Genomic DNA, 24664 nt, shown 5'->3' with positions numbered 1-24664 from the left:
GTGGAGCAAGTGTCAGTGGGAAAGCATTTAGGGAGCACCGATCATAAGGTTTAGAATAGCTACGGAAAAGGACACGGACCACTCCAAAGTAAAAATACTCAATTAGAAGAGGACCAAACTCAATGTGATAAGAACGGATCTGGCCCGGGTAAATTGGAATCAAAGATTGGCAGGCAAAACTGCAATTGAACAGTGGGTGGCCTTTAAGGAGAGTCTGGGCACATTCCCAGGAGGGAGAAAGGCAGGGCAACTAAAGCCAGAGCTCCCTGGATGACAAAAGCGATAGTGAGATGAAACGGAAAAAAGGGGCGTATGACAGATGTCAGGTTGATAACACGAGTGAGAACCAGGCAGAATAAAGAAAGTTCAGAGGGGAAGTGAAAAAGGAAATAAGAGGGGCAAAGAGAGAGTATGAGAATAGACTGGCGGCCAACATAAAAGGGAATCCAAAAGTCTTCCACAGGCATGTAAACAGTAAATGGGTAGTAAGAGGAGGGGTGGGGCCAATTAGGGACCATAAAGGAGATCTACTCATGGAGGCAGAGGGGTTGGCTGAGGTACTGAATGAGTACTTTGCATCTGTCTTTACCAAGGAAGAAGATGCTGTCACAGTCTCAGTAAAGGAAGATATAGTTGAGATACTGGATGGGCTAAAAATTGATAAAGAAGAGATACTTGAAAGGCTAGCTGTACTTAAAGTAGATAAATCACCCGGTCCAGATGGGATGCATCCTAGGTTGCTGAGGGAAGTAAGGGTGGAAATTATGGAGATACTGGCCATAATCTTCCAAACATCCGTGGATACGGGGGGGGGGGGGTGCCAGAGGACTGGAGAATTGCAAATGTTACACCCTTATTCAAAAAAGGGTGTAAGAATAAACCCAGCAACTATAAGCCAGTCAGTTTAACCTCAGTGGTGAGGAAACTTTCAGAAATGATAATCCGTGACAGAATTTATAGTCACTTGGACGAGGGTGGATTGATTAAAAAAAGCCAGCACAGATTTGTTAAAAGGCAAATCGTGCCTAACTAAACTGATAGAGTTTTTTGATGAGGTAACAGAGAGGGTGGATGAGGGCAATGCAGTTGATGTGGTGTATATGGACTTTCAAAAGGTGTTTGATAAAGTGCCGCACGGTAGGCTTATAATCAAGGTTGCAGCCCATGGAATAAAGGGGCTGGTAGCAACATGGATGCAGAATTGGCTAAGGGATAGGAAACAGAGAGTAGTGGTAAACGGTTGTTTTTCGGACTGGAAGGAGGTATACTGTGGTGTTCCCCAGGGGTCAGTGCTGGGACCACTGCTTTTCTTGATATATATTAATGACTTAGACTTGGGTGTACAGGGCACAATTTCAAAATTTGCAGATGACACAAAACTTGGAAGGGTAGTAAACAGTGAGGAGGATAGTGATAGACTTCAGGAGGATATAGACAGGCTGGTTGCATGGGCGGACACGTGGCAGATGAAATTTAACATAGAAAAATGTGAAGTGATACATTTCGGTTGGAAGGACGAGGAGAGGAAATATAAACTAGAGGAACAGAGAGATCTGGGGTATATGTGCACAAGGTGGCAGGGCAGGTTGAGAAAGTGATTTAAAAAGCATATGGGATCCTGGGCTTTAGAAATTGAGGCATAGAGTACGAAAGTATGGAAGTCGTGATGAATCTTTATAAAACACTGGTTTGGCCACAACTGGAGTATTGTGTCCAGTTCTGGGCACTGCACTTCAGGAAAGGGTGCAGAAGAGATTTACTTGAATGATTCCAGGGATGAGGGACTTTAGTTACGTGGATAGACTGGAGAAGCTGGGGTTATTCTCCTTGGAACAGAGACGGTTGCGAGGAGATTTGATGGAGGTATTCAAAATCATGATGGGTCCAGACAGAGTCGATTGAGAGAAACTGCTCCCATTGGTGGAAGGGTCAAGGACCAGCGGATATGGATTTAAGGTGATTGGCAAAAGAGCCAAAGGTGACATGAGGACAAACTTTTTCACACAGCGAGTGATTAGGATCTGGAATGCACTGCCCAGGGGAGTGGTGGAGGCAGATTCACTCAAGGCCTTCAAAAGGGAACTGGATAAGTAGTTGAAAGGAAAAAATCTGCACGGCTACGGGGAAAGGGCGGTGGAGTGGGACTAGCTGGATTGCTCTTGCATAGAGCTGGCACGGACTCGATGGGCCGAATGGCCTCCTTCCGTGCTGTAACCTTTCTATGATTCTATGATTCTCATAAGCATTGTATATATGTTTAAATATAATATTTTATATTTGTGTAAGTATAATCATTGCTTCATTTTAGAGATTCCTAATGCTAAACTTGCATTCTTTTTTTAAAAATGTCATTAAATCATTTTTGAAATGTATGAGAATGTATGCTGCCAGGTAATAATGTCCCTTATTTTTCCAAGAGCTATTCAACATAAAATTTAAATGTATCAGTTTCACATTTCCCCGACAATACATTTCCTCAGTACTGCACTGAAGTGTCAGCCTAATTTATGTGCTCAGATCCTGGAATGGTGCACAAACCCACAACTTCTGATACAGATGTTAGAGTTCACTGAATATTAGATCATAGATTATATTGTATATTTTCTTATCAGTATGAATTTCTTTACTCAGAAACTGGTGAAAATATGGAGCTCGTCACCACATGGAATGGTAGGGCGAATAGCACAGATGCATTTAAGGGGTAGCTAGATAAGTATATGAGGGAGAAAGAAACAGAAGGATATGTTGACAGGATGAGATGAAGTGAACAGAGTGAGAGGAAGCTCGTGGAGCATATAAAAGAGCCGAAAGGCCTTTTCTGTGCTGTAAATTCTATGTAATTCTATGTAAGGTTACAACTTGCAATTCTTAACTTGTTATTATTAAGAAACTTTGTTGAAGTATCAATATCCAAAATCGGGACAGGGAATCATGGTATGATATAGCACAGAAGGAGGCCATTCGGCCCACTGTGCCTGTGCCGGCTGTTTGAAAGAGTTATCCAATTAGTCCCATTCCCCATAGCCCTGCAAGTTTTTCCCTTCAAGTATTTATCCAATTCCCTTTTGAAATCTATTATTGAATCTGCTTCTACCACCCTATCAGGCAGTGCATTCCAGAACGTAGCAACTCGCTCCGTAAAAAAATTCTCCTCACCTGGCCTCTGTTTCTTTTGCCAATTAACTAAAATCTGTGTCCTCCGGTTACCGAGACTCTTCTGCCACTGGAAAGTTTCTCCTTATTTATTCCATCAAAACCCTTCATGATTTTAAACACCTCTAATGAATCTTCCTTTAACCTTCTCTACTCGAAGTAGAACAACCCCAGCTTTTCTAGTCTTTCCAGGTAACAGAAGTCCCACATCTCTGGTACCATTCTAGTAAATCTCCTCTGCACCCTCTCAAGGCTTTGACATCCTTCCTGAAATGTAGTGCCCAAAATTGGACCCAATACTCCAGCTGGGGCCTAACCAGTGATGTGTAAATGTATAAGAACATAAGAACATAAGAAATAGGAGCAGGAGTAGGCCAATCGGCCCCTCGAGCCTGCTCCGCAATTCATTAAGACCATGGCTGATCTGATCCTAACCTCAAATCTAAATTCATGTCCAATTTCCTGCCCGCTCCCCGTAACCCTTAATTCCCTTTACTTCGAGGAAACTGTCGATTTCTGTTTTAAATTTATTTAATGATGTAGCTTCCACAGCTTCCTGGGGCAGCAAATTCCACAGACCGACTACCCTCTGAGTGAAGAAGTTTCTCATCATCTCAGTTTTGAAAGAGCAGCCCCTTATTCTAAGATTATGCCCCCCAGTTCGAGTTTCACCCATCCTTGGGAACATCCTTACCGCATCCACCCAATCAAGCCCCTTCACAATCTTATATGTTTCAATAAGATCGCCTCTCATTCTTCTGAACTCCAATGAGTAGAGTCCCAATCTACTCAACTTCTCCTCATATGTCCACCCCCTCATCCCCGGGTTTAACCGAGTGAACCTTCTTTGTACTGCCTCGAGAGCAAGTATGTCTTTTCTTAAGTATGGACACCAAAACTGTATGTAGTATTCCAGGTGCGGTCTCACCAATACCTTATATAACTGCAGCAATACCTCCCTGTTTTTATATTCTATCCCCCTAGCAATAAAAGCCAACATTCTTTTGGCCTTCTTGATCACCTGCTGCACCTGCATACCGACTTTTTGATTTTCTTGCACTAGGACCCCCAGATCCCTTTGTACTGCAGTACTTTCCAGTTTCTCGCCATTAAGATAATAACTTGCTCTCTGATTTTTCCTGCCAAAGTGCATAACCTCACATTTTCCAATATTGTATTGCATCTGCCAAATCTCCGCCCACTCACCCAGCCTGTCTATATCCCCTTGTAGGTTTTTTATGTCCTCCTCACTCTCCACTTTCCCTCCCATCTTTGTATCATCTGCAAACTTTGATATGTTACAACCGGTCCCCTCCTCCAAATCGTTAATATAGATTGTAAAGAGTTGGGGACCCAGCACCGACCCCTGCGGAGCACCACTGGCTACTGGTTGCCAGTCCGAGAATGAAACATTTATCCCAACTCTCTGCTTCCTGTTAGATAACCAATCCTCCACCCATGCCAGAATATTACCCCCAATCCAGTGATTCTTTATCTTGAGCAATAATCTTTTATGTGGCACCTTGTCGAATGCCTTCCTGAAGTCCAAATACACTACGTCCACTGGTTCCCCTTTATCCACCCTATACGTTATGTCCTCAAAGAACTCAAGCAAATTTGTCAGACATGACTTCCCCTTCGTAAAACCATGCTGACTTTGTCCTATTAAATTATGTTTATCCAAATGTTCCACTACTGTCTCCTCAATAATAGACTCCAAAATTTTACCCACCACAGATGTTAGGCTAACTGGTCTATAATTTCCAGCCTTCTGCCTACTACCCTTTTTAAATAAGGGTGTTACATTAGCAGTTTTCCCATCTGCCGGGACCTTTGCCGAGTCCAGAGAATTTTGGAAAATTATTACCAAAGCATCCACAATCCCTACTGCCACTTCCCTCAAGACCCTAGGATGTAAGCCATCAGGTCCAGGGGATTTATCCGACTTGAGTCCCATTAATTTACTGAGTACCAATTCCTTAGTGATTTTAATCGTATTTAGCTCCTCCCCCCCTGTTTGTCCAGTGTTGGGATATTCTTAGTGTCCTCTACCATAAAGACTGAAACATAATATTTGTTCAGCTTTTTTGCCATCTCGATGTTTCCCACCATTAATTTCCCGGTCTCATCCTCTAAGGGACCTACGTTTGCCTTAGCCACCCTTTTTCTTTTTATATAACTGTCGAAACTCTCGCTATCTGTTTTTATATTTTTTGCTAATTTATTTTCATAATCTATCTTCCCTTTCTTAATCAATCCTTTTGTTACTTTTTGCTGTCTTTTGAAGACTTCCCAATCTTCTATCCTCCCACTAACTTTGGCTACCTTATATGTCCTTGTTTTTAGTCAGATACTATCCTTAATTTCTTTACTTAGCCACGGATGGCTGTCATTTCTTTTACACCCTTTTTTCCTCAGTGGAATATATATTTTTTGAAAGTTGTAAAATAACTCCTTAAATGAACACCACTGCTCATGCACCGTCTTACCCTTCAATCTATTTTCCCAATCCACTTTAATCAATTCCGCTCTCATACCATCATAGTCTCCTTTATTCAAGCTCAGTACGCTTGTTTGAGAACCAACCTTCTCACCCTCTAATTGGATATGGAATGGTCACTCATTCCAAGGGGATCCTTAACTAGGACATTATTAATTAATCCTGGCTCATTACACAGGACCAGGTCCAAGGTTGCTTGCCCCCTTGTAGGTTCAGTTACATACTGCTGAAGAAATCCATCCCTAATACACTCAATAAACTCTTCCTCAAGGCTGCCCTGCCCAATTTGATTTGTCCAGTTAATATGACAGTTAAAATCCCCCATAATTATAGCTGTTCCCTTATTACATGCCCCGACTATTTCCTGATTAATACTTCTTCCATCAGAGTTGCAACTATTAGGAGGCCTATATACTACGCCCACGAGTGTTTTTTTCCCCTTATTATTCCTTATCTCTACCCAAACTGTTTCATTATCCTGATCCTTTGTCCCAATATCATTTCTCTGTATTACAGTGATTCCTTCCTTTATTAACATCGCCACCCCACCTCCCCTTCCTTCTTGCCCGTCCTTCCTGATTGTTAAATACCCTGGCATATTTAATTCCCAGTCGTTGTCACCCTGCAGCCATGTTTCTGTAATGGCCACAAGATCATACCCATATGCAGTTATTTGTGCCGTTAACTCGTCCATTTTGTGCAGCATAACTTCCTTGCTTTTGTACTCTATGCCTCTATAAAGCCAAGAATATCATATGCATTTTTAACAGCCTTCTCAACTTGTCCTGCCACCTTTAAAAATTTGTGTATGTGCACCCCCAGGTCTCTCTGTTCCTGCACTCCCTTTAAAAATGTACCATTTAGTTTATATTGCCTCTCATCATTGTTCCTACCAAAATGCACGACTTCACTCTTTGCGTTAAATTGCATCTGCCGTGTGTCTGCTCATTTCATCAGTCTGTCAATGTCTTCCTGAAGTCTGCTACTTTCCTCCTCACTGTTTACTACATTTCTGAGTTTTGTGTCATCTGCAAACTTTGAAATCATGCCCCGTATAGCCAAGTTCAGGTCATTGATATATATGTCAAAAAGGGCAGTGGTCCTAATACCGACCTCTGGGGGACCACTGTATTCTTCCCTCCAGTCTGAAAACAACCGTTCACCACTACTCTCTGCTTTGTGTCTCTTAGCCAATTTCATATTCATACTGCCACTGCCCCTTTAATCCCATGAGCTTCAATTTTGCTAACATGTCTATTATGTGGTACTTTATGAATGTCCATATACACAACATCAAGCCTCTCAGTTACTTTATCAAAGAACTCAATCAAGTTAGTCAAACGTGATTTGCCTTTAACAAATCCATGCTGGCTGTTAATTATTAACCCATATTTTTCCAGTGACAATCAATTTTGTCTCGGATCATTGTCTCTAAAAGTTTCCCCATGTTAGGCTGACTGGCCTGTTGTTAATCTCTCTCCCCTATTTTGAACAGAGGTGTAACATTTGCAATCCTCCAGTCCTCTGGCTCCCATAATTATCCTTCAATATCTAAGGAAGATTGGAAGATTATGGCCAGAGGCTCCGCTACCTCCACCCTTACTTCCCTCAGCAAATTAGGATGCATCCCATCCAGATCAGGTGACTTTTCTACTTTGATCGCTGCCAATTTTTTAAAGTACCCACTCTTTATCTATTTTTATCCTATCCAATTTCTCTTCTACCTCCACCTTTACTGTGACATTGGCAGCATCCTCTTCTTTAGTGATGACAGAAGCAAACTATTCGTTTAGTACCTCAGCCATTCCCTCTGCCTCTACAAGAAGATCTCCTCTTGGTCGCTAATTGGCCCCATGCTTCCTTTGACTGCCCTTTTACTATTTATATGTTTATAAAAGACTTTTGGCTTGCCTTTCATGTTACCCGCTAATCAATTCTCATACACTCCTTTGCCCCTCTTATTCCCTTTTTCAGTTCTCCTCTGTACTTTCTGTATTCAGCTTGGTTCTGCATTGTATCATGAGTGTGTTGTAAGTCTTTATCATAAGCCTCTTCATTCAATTTCATTTTAATCTCAATATCTTTAGTCATCCAGGGAGCTCTAGCTTTGGATGCCTTTCCTTTCCCCCCCCACAACCCCCCCCCCCCCCACCCCACCCCCATCGGAACGTGTGTAATCTGAACCCGGATTGTCCACTCTTTGAAAGCCTCCCATTGCTTATTTACTGTTTTATCTGCCAATCTTTGCTTCCAATCCACCAGCTTCCAATTCCAATCCCTTTTCAACTCAATGAAATTAGCCCTCCTCCAGATGAATATTTTCACATTTGATTTTTCCTTGTTCTTTTCCACAACTACTCTAAACCTAATGATATTGTGATCACTGTTTCCCAAATTTTCTCCTCTATCTCCTTCCCAATATTTGGTGGCCTATAATATACACCCAGCAGTTTGTCTCTCCCAGCCCTCGATGCACCTTGTTTCTCCTCACTGATGCTTCATCCTGGTTCCCCTCCCCCTGCCAAATTATTTTATATCCTCCCCCACAACATCAGTTAACCTCTCAGAACTGGACCCAATATCCCAGCAATCTGAAGCCCTCCCTCCTGCACCATTTCTTCAGCCACCACTAACCTGACTTATCTTACTGCTCCTATACTCAGTAACACATGATGTGGAGATGCCGGTGATGGACTGGGGTTGACAAATGTAAGGAATCTTACAACACCAGGTTATAGTCCAACTGTTTTATTTAAAAATCACAAGCTTTCGGAGGCTTTCTCCTTCGTCAGGTGAGCGAGTGTGGGATTCCATGGAAGGTTACCGCATTGATAGTCAGAGAACAATACCTGGTGATTGCAGATAATCTTTCCAACTGCCCGTTGTCAAGGCAATCAAAGTGTTCAGACAGAGTGATGTTACCTACAGGACCTAACGAATACACAAATGGCCAGAACACAAAACAGAGAGAGAGAGGGAGAGAAACATCCGAAAGGAAGAGAAAGACAGAGAATGACCCGTTGTGTTAAAAACAGATAACTTTTTTTCACTGGTGGGGTTACGTGTAGTGTGACATGAACCCAAGATCCCGGTTGAGGCCGTCCTCATGGGTGCGGAACTTGGCTATCAATTTCTGTTCGACGATTTTGCATTGTCGTGTGTCTCGAAGGCCGCCTTGTAGAACACTTACCCGAAGATCGGTGGCTGAATGCCCTTGACTGCTGAAGTGTTCCCCGACTGGGAGGGAACCCTCCTGTCTGGCGATTGTTGCGCGGTGTCCGTTCATCCGTTGTCGCAGTGTCTGCATGGTCTCACCAATGTACCATGCTCTGGGGCATCCTTTCCTGCAACGTATGAGGTAGACAACGTTGGCCGAGTCACAGGAGTATGAACCATGTACCTGGTGGGTGGTGTCCTCTCGTGTGATGGTGGTGTCTGTGTCGATGATCTGGCATGTCTTGCAGAGGTTGCCGTGGCAGGGTTGCGTGGTGTCGTGGACGCTGTTCTCCTGAAAGATGGGTAATTTGCTGCGAACGATGGTCTGTTTGAGGTTGGGTGGCTGTTTGAAGGCAAGTAGTGGAGGTGTGGGGATGGCCATAGCGAGGTGTTCGTCGTCATCGATGACATGTTGAAGGCTGCGGAGAACATGGCGTAGTTTCTCCGCTCCGGGGAAGTACTGGACGACGAAGGGTACTCTGTTGGTTGCGTCCCGTGTTCGTTTTCTGAGGAGGTCTATGCGATTTTTCGCTGTGGCCCATCGGAACTGTCAATCGATGAGTCGAGCGTCATATCCCGTTCTTACGAGGGCGTCTTTCAGCGTCTGTAGGTGTCCATCGCGTTCCTCCTCGTCTGAGCAGATCCTGTGTATTCGCAGGGCCTGTCCATAGGGGATGGCCTCTTTGACGTAGTTAGGGTGGGAGCTGGAAAAGTGGAGCATCGTGAGGTTGTCCGTGGGCTTGCGGTAGAGTGAGGTGCTGAGGTGCCTGTCTTTGATGGAGATTCGTGTGTCCAAGAAAGAAACCGATTCTGAGGAGTAGTCCATGGTGAGCTTAATGGTGGGATGGAACTTGTTGATGTTATCGTGTAGTCTCTTCAGTGATTCTTCGCCGTGGGTCCATAGGAAGAAAATGTCGTCGATGTATCTGATTGGAGGTCCTGTGCCTCCACGACTCGCCTTCAAACAGCCACCCAACCTCAAACAGACCATCACTCTGTCTGAACACTTTGATTGCCTTGACAACGGGCAGTTGGAAAGATTATCTGTAATCACCAGGTATTGTTCTCTGAATAAAAATGCGGTAACCTTCCATGGAATCCCACACTCGCTCACCTGACGAAGGAGAAAGCCTCCGAAAGCTTGTGATTTTTAAATAAAACAGTTGGACTATAACCTGGTGTTGTAAGATTCCTTACATTCACTAACACATGGCACTGGGAGTAATCCAGCGATTACTACCTTTGAGGTCCTGCTCTTTAACTTCCTCCCTAGCTCCTGAAACTCTGTCTGTAGGACCTCAACCCTTTTCTTTCGTATGCCGTTAGCTCCAACATGGACCATGACTTCTGGCTGTTCCCCTTCCCCCCGCAGAATGTTCTGAACCCACTTTGTGATTCCACGGATTTCTCTCCTTCAGGCCCTCCACCGGGCCCCCCTCGCGATTATTTTTCTGCACTTTCTGTTGTCGCTGTGCCTTACTTTATGCTGGGTTTCTGCTTACTGTGCTCGTAGACTGTAACAGCACTTGCCAACTATACGAGCATTGCTGCAGCTGGGCAACAACTAGACTCCAGAAAATCCAATGTAGTGATAGCAGGACAGTGGGATTAATTTTGGATTGTTCGAGCAGAGAACTGGCACGGATGCAATGGGCCAATAGATGGAGTCCCAGCTGCAGCATCATAAGTTTTTTTTTATTCGTTCATGGGATGTGGGCGTCGGTGGCGAGGCCGGCATTTATTGCCCATCCCTAATTGCCCTTGAGAAGGTGATGGTGAGCCGCCTTCTTGAACCGCTGCAGTGCGTGTGGTGACGGTTCTCCCACAGTGCTGTTAGGAAGGGAGTTCCAGGATTTTGACCCAGCGACGATGAAGGAACGGCGATATATTTCCAAGTCGGGATGGTGTGTGACTTGGAGGGGAACGTGCAGGTGGTGTTGTTCCCATGTGCCTGCTGCCCTTGTCCTTCTAGGTGGTAGAGGTCGTGGGTTTGGGAGGTGCTGTCGAAGAAGCCTTGGCGAGTTGCGGCAGTGCATCCTGTGGATGGTACACACTGCAGCCACTGTGCGCCGGTGGTGAAGGGAGTGAATGTTTAGAGTGGTGGATGGGGTGCCAATCAAGCAGGCTGCTTTATCTTGGATGGTGTCGAGCTTCTTGAGTGTTGTTGGAGCTGCACTCATCCAGGCAAGTGGAGAGTATTCCATCACACTCCTGACTTGTGCCTTGTAGATGGTGGAAAGGCTTTGGGGAGTCAGGAGGTGAGTCACTCGCCGCAGAATACCCAGCCTCTGACCTGCTCTCGTAGCCACAGTATTTATATGGCTGGTCCAGTTAAGTTTCTGGTCAATGGTGACCCCCAAGATGTTGACGGTGGGGGATTCGGCGATGGAAATGCCGTTGAATGTCAAGGGGAGGTGGTTAGACTCTCTCTTGTTGGAGATGGTCATTGCCTGGCACTTATCTGGCGCGAATGTTACTTGCCACTTATGAGCCCAAGCTTGGATGTTGTCCAGGTCTTGCTGCATGCTGGCTAGGACTGCTTCATTATTTGAGGGGTTGCGAATGGAACTGAACACTGTGCAATCGTCAGCGAACATCCCCATTTCTGACCTTATGATGGAGGGAAGGTGATTGATGAAGCAGCTGAAGATGGTTGGGCCTAGGACACTGCCCTGAGGAATTCCTGCAGCAATGTCCTGGGACTGAGATGATTGGCCTCCAACAACCACTTCCATCTTCCTTTGTGCTAGGTATGACTCCAGCCACTGGAGAGTTTTCCCCCTGATTCCCATTTACCAGGGCTCCTTGGTGCCACACTCGGTCAAATGCTGCCTTGATGTCAAGGGCAGTCACTCTCACCTCTGGAATTCAGCTCTTTTGTTCATGTTTGGACCAAGGCTGTAATGAGGTCTGGAGCCGAGTGGTCCTGGTGGAACCCAAAATGAGCATCGGTGAGCAGCTTATTGGTGAGTAAGTGCCGCTTGATAGCACTGTCGACGACACCTTCCATCACTTTGCTGATGATTGAGAGTAGACTGATGGGGCGGTAATTGGCCGGATTTAATTTTCCTGCTTTTTGTGGACAGGACATACCTGGGCAATTTTCCACATTGTCGGGTGGATGCTAGTGTTGTAGCTGTACTGGAACAGCTTGGCTAGAGGTGCAGCTAGTTCTGGAGTACAAGTCTTCAGCACTACAGCTGGGATGTTGTCAGGGCCCATAGCCTTTGCTGTATCCAGTGCACTCAGCCGTTTCTTGATATCACGTGGAGTGAATCGAATTGGCTGAAGACTGGCTTCTGTAATGGTGGGGATATCGGGAGGAGGCCGAGATGGATCATCCACTCGGCACTTCTGGCTGAAGATGGTTGCAAACGCTTCAGCCTTGTCTTTTGCACTCACGTGCTGGACTCCACCATCATTGAGGATGGGGACGTTTGCAGAGCCTCCTCCTCCCGTTAGTTGTTTAATTGTCCACCACCATTCACGACTGGATGTGGCAGAACTGCAGAGCTGTGATCTGATCCGTTGGTTGTGGAATCGCTTAGCTCTGTCTATAGCATACTGCTTCTGCTGTTTAGCATGCATGTGGTCCTGAGTTGTAGCTTCACCAGGTTGGCACCCCATTTTTAGGTACGCCTGGTGCTGCTCCTGACATGCCCTTCTACACTCCTCATTGAACCAGGGTTGATCTTCTGGCTTGTTGGTAATGGTAGAGTAAGGAATATGCCGGGCCATGAGGTTACAGATTGTGCTGGAATACAATTCTGCTGCTGCTGATGGCCCACAGTGCCTCATGGATGCCCAGTTTTGAGCTGTTGGATCATTTCTGAATTTATTCCATTTAGCACGGTGGTAGTGCCACACAACACGTTGGATGGTGTCCTCAGTGCGAGGACGGGACTTCATCTCCACGAGGACTGTGCGGTGGTCACTCCTACCAATACTGTCATGGACAGATGCATTTGCGACAGGTGGATTGGTGAGGACGAGTTCAAGTAAGTTTTTCCCTCGTGTTGGTTCGCTCACCACCTGCCGCAGGCCCAGTCTGGCAGCTATGTCCTTCAGGACTCGGCCAGCTCGGTCAGTAGTGGTGCTACCGAGCCACTCTTGGTGATGGACATAGAAGTCCCCCACCCAGAGTACATTTTGTGCCCTTGCTACCCTCAGTGCTTCCTTCAAGTGGTGCTCAACATGGAGGAGTACTGATTCATCAGCTGAGGGAGGGAGGTATGTGGTAATCAGCAGGAGCTTTCCTTGCCCATGTTTGTCAAGTATAGTCAGCAAGCACAGAAAACAAGAGCCAAGCCAGACCAGCAACACTGAACTGTTGTTTATAGTCTACTATTTAGCATAGTACTCAACGTGCCCTCTTTTAACTGGAGTTGGTGTGATAGTGTCAGCTTTGCTCTGAGTCAAAATGTCAATGGGTTTAGGCCCACTCCAGGACTTGATCACGTAATCTAGGTTAGCACTTTGCTGCAATACCCAGGGAATACTGTATTGCCAGGGGTGCAGTCTTTCAGATGAGATATTAAACATGAGTTCTGGCTGACTTTTCAAACAGCACTGGCTGTTTATTATTCCTGCTTCATAGTTGTAAACAATTTTACAACACCAAGTTATAGTCCAGCAATTTTATTTTAAATTCACAAGCTTTCGGAGGCTTCCTCCTTCCTCAGGTAAATGTTCAGGAGCTCCTTGAAGCCTACGCATTTATACATATAGAACAATACATGGTGTTTAGACTGCCCCTGCAACTGCAAGGAGCTCCTGAACATTTACCTGAGGAAGGAGGAAGCCTCCGAAAGCTTGTGAATTTAAAATAAAATTGCTGGACTATAACTTGGTGTTGTAAAATTGTTTACAATTGTCAACCCCAGTCCATCACCGGCATCTCCACATCATGCTTCATAGTTGTTCTGGGGCTCAGGTGTATATAAAGGTTTGGATTTCAGATGTCTGATTTGTCGAAACCAGGTCTCAGATTGGCTTTTCATGAATACTGAAGACCAGTATTCTCTTGGTGCAGTACTTGCAGAATGGGGTAAATCTTTATCTTGATCCTTTCTGATGCAGAATTTTGCATCCCGGTACTGCATCAAGAACACCAGTGCTACCGCCCAGCTCCAGCCCCCACTTCACACAAGCTTTAGATTGAGTGAGGCAGGAGCAGGAAGTGGCCATTGCAGACTCCGCTCCTGAATTCCACATAATCGCAAACATGGACATCCACCTCAACCACAACTGTTATGCCACTCGATGAGTCCCACTCTCCCCGTCACTGACGTCAGCTGTTTAGGCACCAGTGGGAGAAGTCTGAAGTTAAAAAAATTGCAATCTTTGGGGTGTGTGCGCAGGATTTTTTCCCAAAATTCCCATCTTTATACTTTTTTTAAATTAAGGGTATAAGATACTTTGTATTTCCTCCTTTTTAATCCTGTATGTCCAGGCCTTGCCAGGAAACGTGGCCAAGGCAGTGGATGGGGTGAGCTGCTCACAGGCCGATACCTCTGGTACTCTTTAGGCAGTCTTTGGGATGCACAAAATTGTTCCTCAGGAATCATTATTCTTCTAACTTTTCCTGTCCGCAGACACATAGCTAAGATTGGAAACACAGAGGCATGGGATATTGAAGTCCAGATCCCATGAGTGACCTATTAAAGACAATAGAGGAGACTTTCCTCCTCACCCAACTGAGAAATCAGTGTTCCCAGATGCAGTGAAGAGGAAAGAAGACCTGTTACACCAGGCCACCCATCTCATTTTCCTCAGGCCATGACAGTTGGGTGCCTGAAGATTCCTGGTGCACAAGCCTGACCCTAGACCTTCGCGGATCAGAGGGTCTGTGGGGATCCCAAGAAAGCAACCAGAATGCTCCAACTGTGACGGCAACTGCGCTCTTATTTTCTCCCCAATTTTTTGGTAAGCTTCACTTGTCGGACACTTGTGGAGGAAAATCTACCCCAATATGTCAACAAGATCATATCAATGTCAACAGATGAACAGGAAGCTGACCTGGGATCTGAGGACCCCAGTTCAAAAACCTATGTGTTACATCCATAAACTCTGCAATTAATTCGTCAAGGGGAAATTTTCCAGTACTGGGTTCTTATTCTCTCGTGCAGCTTCCAGCAAACGTCTGTCCATAATGTCTGTCCAGTTTACCAAGAGATTCAGTAAAAATAAAACTGTCACTTCAGGAGTCCTGAGAATACTTGTCTGGACCTCTGAAAGCTTGATGAGAAGGGATAATGCTAAAGATTACACCTACCTTCTCCTTGTATGTCACAATACAGCCATCATTCTTACTGTGATCTCTATAGGAGAGTAACCTGTGGTCTCTATTGGAGAGGAACTAGATCTCTGAAATAAATAAATGGAAATTCTGCTCAGTCTATTTAAAAGGCTCTTTTTGAATCTTTTTATTTGGCCTGCTTCACAAATTATCAAATACTATCAAACTTAAATGTTTAAAACGTGGGTCTAAATTATATACAACCACCACCAACCCCCCCCCCCCACCTCACTCTACCAATCTACGAAAGCAGGGGCTCCTCTGATGGATCGATAGGTGAATACAGGATGTGATATAGTACTTAGTGACCAGCGAAGTGCCTGTTTCAATCCCTGGTAAGTGTTGAGTGAGTAGGGGCAGTGGTGTGGGCCATTACAATTGCGTCAGTGTCGCTGGGTGGTGTGGGCCATTACAATTGCGTCAGTGTCGCTGGGTGGTGTGGGCCATTACAATTGCGTCAGTGTCGCTGATTATCTCCTTCGTCAGGTGAGTGAGTGACTGAGAACCTCTCATTCACTCACTCACCTGACGAAGGAGATAATCTCCGAAAGCTTGTGATTTTAAAATAAAATTGTTGGACTATAACCGGGTGTTGTAAGATTCCTTACAAGTAAGCATGGGGGCCAGGACAGGTAAATGAATGGGGAGGGTACCAAAGGAGCAGGAGATGGGTCTTGTGGAAGATATCAGCTTGGAGAGGACAAGGGTGGAGATTGGAGAAAATCTGCAGTGTGACAGGAGATGGGGGTAGGGTAGATGCGAGACTCGGGAGAGATCAGGAGCAGCGGGATGCAGAGGGATGGGAGGTAGCAGCAATGGCAACTGCACAGATGGATTTCATCTTGGAGGTGAAGGGATCTATAAGCCCTTTGCACTTGCTATTGGAGCAGGAAAGGGGTTTAGAGGAGATGCTTCACCATACAGCAAAGGAGCCTTGGGTTGTGCTTGCCCTCCTGGAGCAGTGGAAAGCTGTGGCTGAGGAAAGCAAGGCATCATAATGCTTGACATGGTTGGGCCAGACCTGCCAATTAGACCAGCCATGTGCTAGGTCAAGTTTACAGCCCTTTGACTGATGGGAACAAAGATGGGGCTATGCCAGGGGAACAATGCGGGTGGAAGGCAGTGATTGTTTTGATGGAAATGAGGGCATCAAAGGCATAGGTCAGGCAACAGTTAAGCAGCTGAGTTGTGATGGATCAGAGGGAGTGTGAAAGTGAATTTATGAGGGAGAGTTTTTGTCCAGGAGCAGATGGTGAGTGTGGTGAGAGTAGGGAAGGTAAAGGGGTGTAAGGAGAAAGAGATGAGGAAGTGGTCAGAGACAGCCTTGTCGATGACAGAGATCTCAGGAGTGGAGAGGCCATAAGAGATGGTGAAGTTTCACCTGCATTCATAACTACAATATTTGTTCAAGGTGCATTTTTAAACTGAATTGGATAGAGTACAATTTACTGTAACATATTGCCTTGGAGAGGGTGCAGAGGAGATTTACCAGTATGGTGGAGGGGATGAGGGACTTCAGTTATGTGGAGAGACCAGAGAAGCTCGGATTGTGTTCCTTAGAGCAGAGAAGGTTATGGATGATTTATTAGAGGTATTCAAAATTATGAGGGGTTTTGATAGAATAGATAAAGAGACACTGTTTCCACTGGCAGGAGGATCAGTAACCAGAGGACACCTTCAAGATAATTGGCAAAAAATGCAGGAGGGAAATGAGAAGAAATTTTTTAATGCAATGATTTGTTACGATCTGGAATGCACTACCTGAAAGGATGGTGGAAGCAGAGTCAATAGTAATTTTCAAAAGGGAATTGGATATACACTTGAAAAGGAGAAATTTTCAGGACTAAGGTGAAAGAGCAGGGAAGTGAGACGAATTAGATAGCACTTTCAAAGAGCTGGCACAGACATGATGGGCCGAATAGCTTCCTTCTTTGCTGTATGATTCAATGAAATTCTAAGTTGAGGGAGTGGCCATAGATATGGGTGGGAGAGTTTATGTAAAGGGTGCGATTGAGTGGGGATAGGAGACCAGGGAAGAGGGGGCTGGGGAAGTTTGGGTGAATGTCAAAATCATCCATAGAACCATAGAACCATTGAAAAGATACAGCACAGGAGGGGGCCATTTGGCCCATTGTGTCCGCGCCGGCTCAAAGAACAACCAGGTGCCCATTCAAATCCCACCTTCCAGCACCTGGTCCGTAGCCCTGCAGCTTACAGTACTTTAGGTCCAGGTACTTTTTAAAAGAGTTGAGGGAACCTGCCTCTACCACCAATTTGGGCAGTGAATTCCACACTCCCACCACCCTCTGGGTAAAAAAGTTTTTCCTCATTTCCCCTCTAATCCTCTCGCCAATCAGCTTAAATCTATGTCCTCTCGTTCTTGAACTCTCCGCTAGGGGAAACAAGTAATTCCTGTCCACTCCATCGAGGCCCCTCATAATTTTGTATACCTCAATCAAGTCACCCCTCAGCCTCCTCTGCTCCAAGGAAAACAACCCCAGCCTATCCAATCTCTCCACATAGCTGCAATTTTCAAGCCCTGGCAACATTCTTGTAAATTTTCTCTGCACTCTCTCCGGAGCAATTATGTCCTTCCGATAATGTGGTGACCAGAACTGCGCACAATACTCCAGCTGTGGCCTTACCAACGTTTTATGCAGTTCCATCATTACATCCCTGCTTTTGTTTTCTATACCTTGGCTAATAATGGAGAGCATTCCGTATGCCTCCTTCACAACCTTATCTACCTGTACTGCCACCTTCAGGGACCTGTGCACATGCACTCCAAGGTCTCTCACTTCCTCCACCCCTCTCAATATATTCCCGTTTACTGCGTATTCCCTTTTACTGTTTGCCCTCCCTAAGTGCATTACCTCACACTTCTCCAGGTTGAACTCCATTTGCCACTTTTCCGCCCACTCCACCAACCCATTGATATCTTCTTGGAGTCTACAGCTATCCTCTTCACTATCAACTACACGGCCAATTTTTGTGTTGTCTGCAAATTTGCCAATCATGCCCCCTACATTCAAGTACAAATCATTAATATATACCACAAACAGCAAGGGACCCAACACTGAGCCCTATGGCACACCACTGGAAATGGATTTCCATTCGTAAAGATATCCATCGACTTTTACCCTTTGTTTCCTGTTACTGAGCCAATTTTGGATCCAATTCACCACAGTTCCCTGTATCCCATGGGCTTTTACCTTTCTGACCAGTCTGCCATGTGGGACCTTGTCAAATGCCTTACTAAAATCCATGTAGACAACATCCACTGCACTACCCTCATCAATCCTCCTTGTCACTTCCTCAATGAATTCAATCAGATATGTAAGGCATGACCTTCCCTGAACAAATCCATTCTGACTATTCCTGATTAAACCATGCCTTTCCAAGTGACAGTTTATCCAATCTCTCAGTATTATTTCCAACAGTTTGCCCACCACCGAGGTAAGGCCTATAATTGTTCGGTCCTTCCCTCGTACCCTTTTTAAACAATGGTACTACGTTTGCAGTCTTCCAGTCCTCCGGTACCTCCCCTGTATCTAGTGAGGATTGGAAAATGATCCTCAGAGCATCTGTTATTTCCTCTCTGGCTTCCTTCAATAGTCTAGGAAACAATCCATCCGGCCCTGGTGACTTATCAACTTTCAAGGATTCCAGTCCCTCCAGTACTTCCTCTCTCGTTATGTTTACCTTAGCCAATATTTCACACCTCTCCTCTTTAACTACTATGTCCGGATCATCTCTTTCCTTTATGAATATGGAGACAAAATATTCATTTAAAACCCTACCCGCATCCTTTACTTCTACAAAAGTTACCCTTATCATCCCTGATAGGTCCCACCTTTTCCTTAGCTATCCTCTTGCTCTTAATGTACTGATAAAACACCTTGGGGTTTTCTTTAATCTTACCAGCTAATATTTTTTCATGCCCTTTCTATGCTTTCCTTATTTCCTTTTTTACGTCATCCCTGTACTTTCTATACACCTCTAGGCTTTCTGTAGTAGAACATCCAAAGATGAGGAGTTACTCGGTGTGACAGGTAAAAGAGGAAATCTAGATGAGGAAGTTGGAGTGGGGTTGGTAGACATTTAAGTGAGAAGGGGAGGGCTGGAAGAGAGTGAGATGCTCCAAGATAAGAGTTGTCTTTGCTGCAGCAGTTTGGGCGGCAGGTGATGAAAAGTTTAAGCAGGTGTGGAAGCTTCAGTAAGAGACGAGAAGTCCCTGCCCATAAGTGAAGTTTCTGCCAATGCCAAAATGTCAATAAAGCCATCAAACTTGAGGTTAATGGACAGCGAGAGCTGTGTTTATAAGGAAGAGAACATGCCAGAGGGCAGCACAGAACATGTACTTCCCTGCTGTTCTAACAAGTATTAAATATGAGAGGGGAATAGGTAGAAGAATGGCCGAGCAGTCCAACAGGATCGGGAAAGCAGAGCAGGTGGTAATGCCGGCAGCAGCAAACCGTAGCGGGAGAGCAGAGCGGCAATAACAGGAGTAAAAGAGCTGGCAGCAGCAAAGCATATCAGGAAAGCAGAGTGGCAATAACAAGAATGGGAGAGCGGGCAACAGCAAAGTGTACCAGGAGAGCAGAGCGGCATTAACAAGAGCGGGAGAGCTGGCAGAAACGAAGCGTATCAGGAGAGCAGAGCAGCATTAACAAGAGTGGGAGAGCTGGCAGAAAGGAAGCGTATCAGGAGAGCAGAGCGGCATTAACAAGAGCGGAAGAGGCAGCAGGAACGAAGTGTATCAGAAGAGCAGAGTGGCATGAACAAGAGTGGAGAACCAGCAGAAACGAAGCATGTCAGGAAAGCGGAGTGGCATTAACAAGAGCGGGAGAGCCAGGAGAAATGAAGCAGATCAGGAGAGCAGAGTGGCAATAACAAGAGCGGGAGAGCTGGCAGAAATGAAGCGTACCAGGAGAGCAGAGCGGCATTAACAAGAGTGGGAGAGCTGGCAGAAACGAAGCGTATCAGGAGAGCAGAGCGGCATTAACAAGAGTGGGAGAGCTGGCAGAAACGAAGCGTATCAGGAGAGCAGAGTGGCAATAACAAGAGCGGGAGAGCTGGCAGAAATGAAGCGTATCAGGAGTGCAGAGTGGCATTAACAAGAGTGGGAGAGCTGGCATAAACAAAGCGTATCAGGATAGCAGAGCAGCATTAACAAGAGTGGGAGAGCCAGCAGAAATGAAGCAGATCAGGAGAGCAAAGCGGCATTAACAAGAGTAGGAGAGCTGGCAGAAAGGAAGTGCATCAGGAGAGCAGAGTGGCATTAACAAGAGTGGGAGAGCTGGCAGAAACGAAGCGTATCAGGAGAGCAGAGCAGCATGAACAAGAGTGGGAGAGCTGGCAGAAACGAAGCGTATCAGGAGAGCAGAGCGGCATTAACAAGAGCGGGAGAGCCAGGAGAAACTAAGCCTATCAGGAGAGCAGAGTGGCATTAACAAGAGCGGGAGAGCCAGGAGAAACGAAGCATATCAGGAGAGCAGAGCGGCATTAACAAGAGTGGGAGAGCTGGCAGATCCGATGCGTATCAGGAGAGCAGAGTGGCATTAACAAGAGTGGGAGAGCTGGCAGATCCAATGCGTATCAGGAGAGCAGAGTGGCATTAACAAGAGTGGGAGAGCTGGCAGAAACGAAGTGTATCAGGAGAGCTGTGCGGCATTAACAAGAGTGGGAGAGCTGGCAGAAATTAAGTGTATCAGGAGAGCAGAGCAGCAATAACAAGAGCGGGAGAGCTGGCAGAAACGACACGTATCAGGAGAGCAGAGCGGCATAAACAAGAGTGGGAGAGCTGGCAGAAACGAAGCGTATCAGGGGAGCAGAGCGGCATTAACAAGAGTGGGAGAGCTGGCAGAAATGAGGCGTATCAGGAGAGCAGAGTGGCATTAACAAGAGTGGAAGAGCCAGCAGAAACGAAGCGTATCAGGAGAGCAGAGTGGCATTAATAAGAGTGGAAGAGCCAGCAGCAGTGAAGCGTATAAGGAGAGCAGAGCGGCATTAACAAGAGTGGGAGAGCTGGCAGAAACGCAGCGTATCAGGAGAGCAGATTGGCATTAACAAGAGCGGGAAAGCCAGCAGAAACGAAGCGTATCAGGAGAGCAGAGTGGCATTAACAAGAGTGGGCAAACTTCCACACCGCCTGAGGAAGGGGAAAGCCCCCGAAAGCTTGTGGGTTAAAAATAAAATCGTTGGACTATAACTTGGTGTTGTAAAATTGTTTACAATTGTTAACCCCAGTCCATCACCGGCATCTCCACATCATCACTCTTTTTGATGCCACTCTGCTCTAATGATACGCTTTGTTTCTACTGGCTCTCCCGCTCTTGTTAATGCCTTTCTGCTCTCCTGATACGTCTCATTTCTGACAGCTCTCCCGCTCTTGTTATTGTCGCTCTGCTCTCCTGAAACGCTTCGTTTCTGCCAGCTCTCCCGCTCTTGTTAAATCCACTCTGCTCTCCTGATACGCTTCACTGCTGCTGGCTCTCCCACTCTTGTTCATGCCACTCTGCTCTCCTGATCTGCTTCGTTTCTGTCAGCTCTCCCACTCTTGTTAATGCCAATCTGCTCTCCTGATACGCTTCGTTTCTGCTAGGAATAAAGGGTATCAGGAGAGCAGAGTAGCATTAACAAGAGCGGGAAAGCCAGCAGAAACGAAGCGTATCAGGAGAGCAGAGTGGCATTAACAAGAGTGGGCGAGCTGGCAGAAACGACGCGTATCAGGAGAGCAGAGTGGCGTGAACAAGATTGGAAGAGCTGTCAGAAACGAAGTGTATTAGGAGAGCAGAGTGGCATTAACAACAGTGGAGAGCCAGCAGAAAAGAAGCGTATCAGGAGAGCAGAGTGGCATTAACAAGAGTGGGCAAACTGGCAGAAACTAATTGTATCAGGAGAGCAGAGTGGCGTTAACAAGAGCGGCAGAGCTGGCAGAAACGAAGCGTATCAGGAGAGCAGATTGGCATTAACAAGAGTGGGAGTGCCGGCAGAAACGAGGCGTTTCAGGAGAGCAGAGCGGCATTAACAAGAGTGGGAGAGCTGGCAGAAACGAGGCGTATCAGGAGAGCAGAGCGGCATTAACAAGAGCGGGAGAGCTGGCAGAAACGAAGCGTATCAGGAGAGCAGATTGGCATTAACAAGAGCGGGAGAGCTGGCAGAAACGAAGCGTATCAGTAGAGCAGAGTGGCATTCACAAAAGTGGTAGAGCCAGCAGAAACTAAGCGTATCAGTGGAGCAGAGTGGCAGTAACAAGAGTGGGAGAGCTGGCAGAAACGGAGCGTATCAGGAGAGCAGAGCGGCATTAACAAGAGTGGGAGAGCTGGCAGAAACGAAGCGTATCAGGAGAGTAGAGTGGCAATAACAAGAGTGGGAGAGCCAGCAGAAACGAGGCGTATCAGGGGAGCAGAGTGGCATTAACAAGAGTGGGAGAGCCAGCAGAAATGAAGCGTATCAGGAGAGCAGAGTGGCAATAACAAGAGTCGGAGAGCATGCAGAACCTAAGCATATCAGGAGAGCAGAGTGGCATTCACAAGAGTGGGAGAGCTGGCAGAAACGATGCATATCAGGAGAGCAGAGCGGCAATAACAAGAGTGGAAGAGCTGGCAGAAACTAAGCAAATCTGGAGAGCAGAGTGGCATTCATAAAAGTGGCAGAGCTGGCAGAAATGAAGCGTATCAGGAGAACAGAGCGGCATTAACAAGAGTGGGAGAGCTGGCAGAAACGAAGCTTAACAGGAGAGCAGAGTGGCATTAACAAGAGTGGGAGAGCTGGCAGAAACAAAGCGTATCAGGAGAGTAGAGTGGCAATAACAAGAGTGGGAGAGCCAGCAGAAACGAGGCGTATCAGGGGAGCAGAGTGGCATTAACAAGAGTGGGAGAGCCAGCAGAAATGAAGCGTATCAGGAGAGCAGAGTGGCAATAACAAGAGTCGGAGAGCATGCAGAACCTAAGCATATCAGGAGAGCAGAGTGGCATTCACAAGAGTGGGAGAGCTGGCAGAAACGATGCATATCAGGAGAGCAGAGCGGCAATAACAAGTGTGGAAGAGCTGGCAGAAACTAAGCGAATCTGGAGAGCAGAGTGGCATTCATAAAAGTGGGAGAGCTGGCAGAAATGAAGCGTATCAGGAGAACAGAGCGGCATTAACAAGAGTGGGAGAGCCAGCAGAAACGAAGCGTATCTGGAGAGCAGAGCGGCATTCACAAGAGCGGGAGAGCTGGCAGAAACGAAGTGAATCAGGAGACCAGAGCGTCATTAACTAGAGTGGGAGAGCTGGCAGAAACAAGGCGCATCCGGAGAGCAGAGCGACAACAACAAGAGCGGGAGAGCTGGCAGAAACGAGGCGTATCAGGAGAGCTGAGCGGCATTAACAAGAGCCGTAGAGCTGGCAGAAACGAAGCGCATCAGGAGAGCAGAGCGCCATTAACTAGAGTGGGAGAGTCATCAGGAATGAAGCATAACAGGAGAGCAGAGTGGCATTAACAAGAGCGGGAGAGCTGGCAGAAACAAAGCGTATCAGGAGAGCAGAGCGGCATTAACAAGAGCGGTAGAGCTGGCAGAAACGAAGCGTATCTGGAGAGCAGAGCGGCATTAACAAGAGTGGGAGAGCCGGCAGAAATTAAGTGTATCAGGAGAGCAGAGTGGCAATAACAAGATTCGGAGAGCACGCAGAACCTAAGCATATCAGGAGAGCAGAGTGGCAGTCACAAGAGTGGGAGAGCTGGCAGAAATGATGCATATCAGGAGAGCAGAGCGGCAATAACAAGAGTGGAAGAGCCAGCAGCAGTGAAGCGTATCAGAAGAGCAGAGTGGCATTAACAAGAGTGGAAGAGCTGGCAGAAACGTAGCGTATCAGGAGAGCAGAGTGGCATTAATAAAAGTGGGAGAGCTGGCAGAAATGAAGCGTATCAGGAGAACAGAGTGGCATTAACAAGGGTGGGAGAGCTGGCAGAAACGAAGCGTATCAGTAGAGCTGTGCGGCATGAACAAGAGTGGGAGAGCCAGCAGAAACGAAGCCCATCAGTCGAGCAGAGCGGCACTAACAAGAGCCGGAGAGCCAGCAGAAATGAAGCGTATCAGGAGAGCAGAGCGGCATTATGAAGAGCGGGAGAGCTGGCAGAAATTAAGCGTATCAGGAGAGCAGTGTGGCCTTCACACGAGTGTGAGAGCCAGCAGAAACGAAGCATATAGGTAGAGCAGAGTGGCATTAACAAGAGCGGGAGAGCTGGCAGGAATGAAGCGTATCAGGAGAGCCGAGCGGCATTAACAAGAGCGGGAGAGCCAGCAGAAACAAAGCGTATCAAGAGAGCAGAGTGGCATTAACAAGGGTGGGAGAGCTGGCAGAAACGAAGCGTATCAGGAGAGCAGAGTGGCATTAACAAGGGTGGGCGAGCTGGCAAAAACAAAGTGTATCAGGAGAGTAGAGTGCCATTCACAAGAGCGGGAGAGCCAGCAGAAACGAAGTGTATCAGGAGAGCAGAGTGGCATTAACAA

At 46.4% G+C, this 24664-nt stretch overlaps 1 protein-coding gene across 1 annotated transcript in view; it reads right to left on the bottom strand.

Moving 5' to 3' along the window:
• bcl9 (BCL9 transcription coactivator) overlaps positions 1 to 15228 on the bottom strand; it is a 253735-nt gene extending 238507 nt beyond the window's left edge. The window contains exon 1 of the mRNA XM_067986473.1: positions 15144 to 15228. The gene's annotated coding sequence lies outside the window, so the exon portion shown is untranslated. The remainder of the gene's footprint in view (positions 1 to 15143) is intronic.
• Positions 15229 to 24664: the final 9436 nt, after the last annotated feature.

This window comes from Heptranchias perlo, chromosome 6 (genome assembly GCF_035084215.1).
Source record: "Heptranchias perlo isolate sHepPer1 chromosome 6, sHepPer1.hap1, whole genome shotgun sequence".
Lineage (NCBI taxonomy): Eukaryota > Metazoa > Chordata > Chondrichthyes > Hexanchiformes > Hexanchidae > Heptranchias > Heptranchias perlo.
The sequence above is the reverse complement of the archived record's forward strand: the minus strand, read 5'-3'. Positions and strand labels throughout refer to the sequence as shown.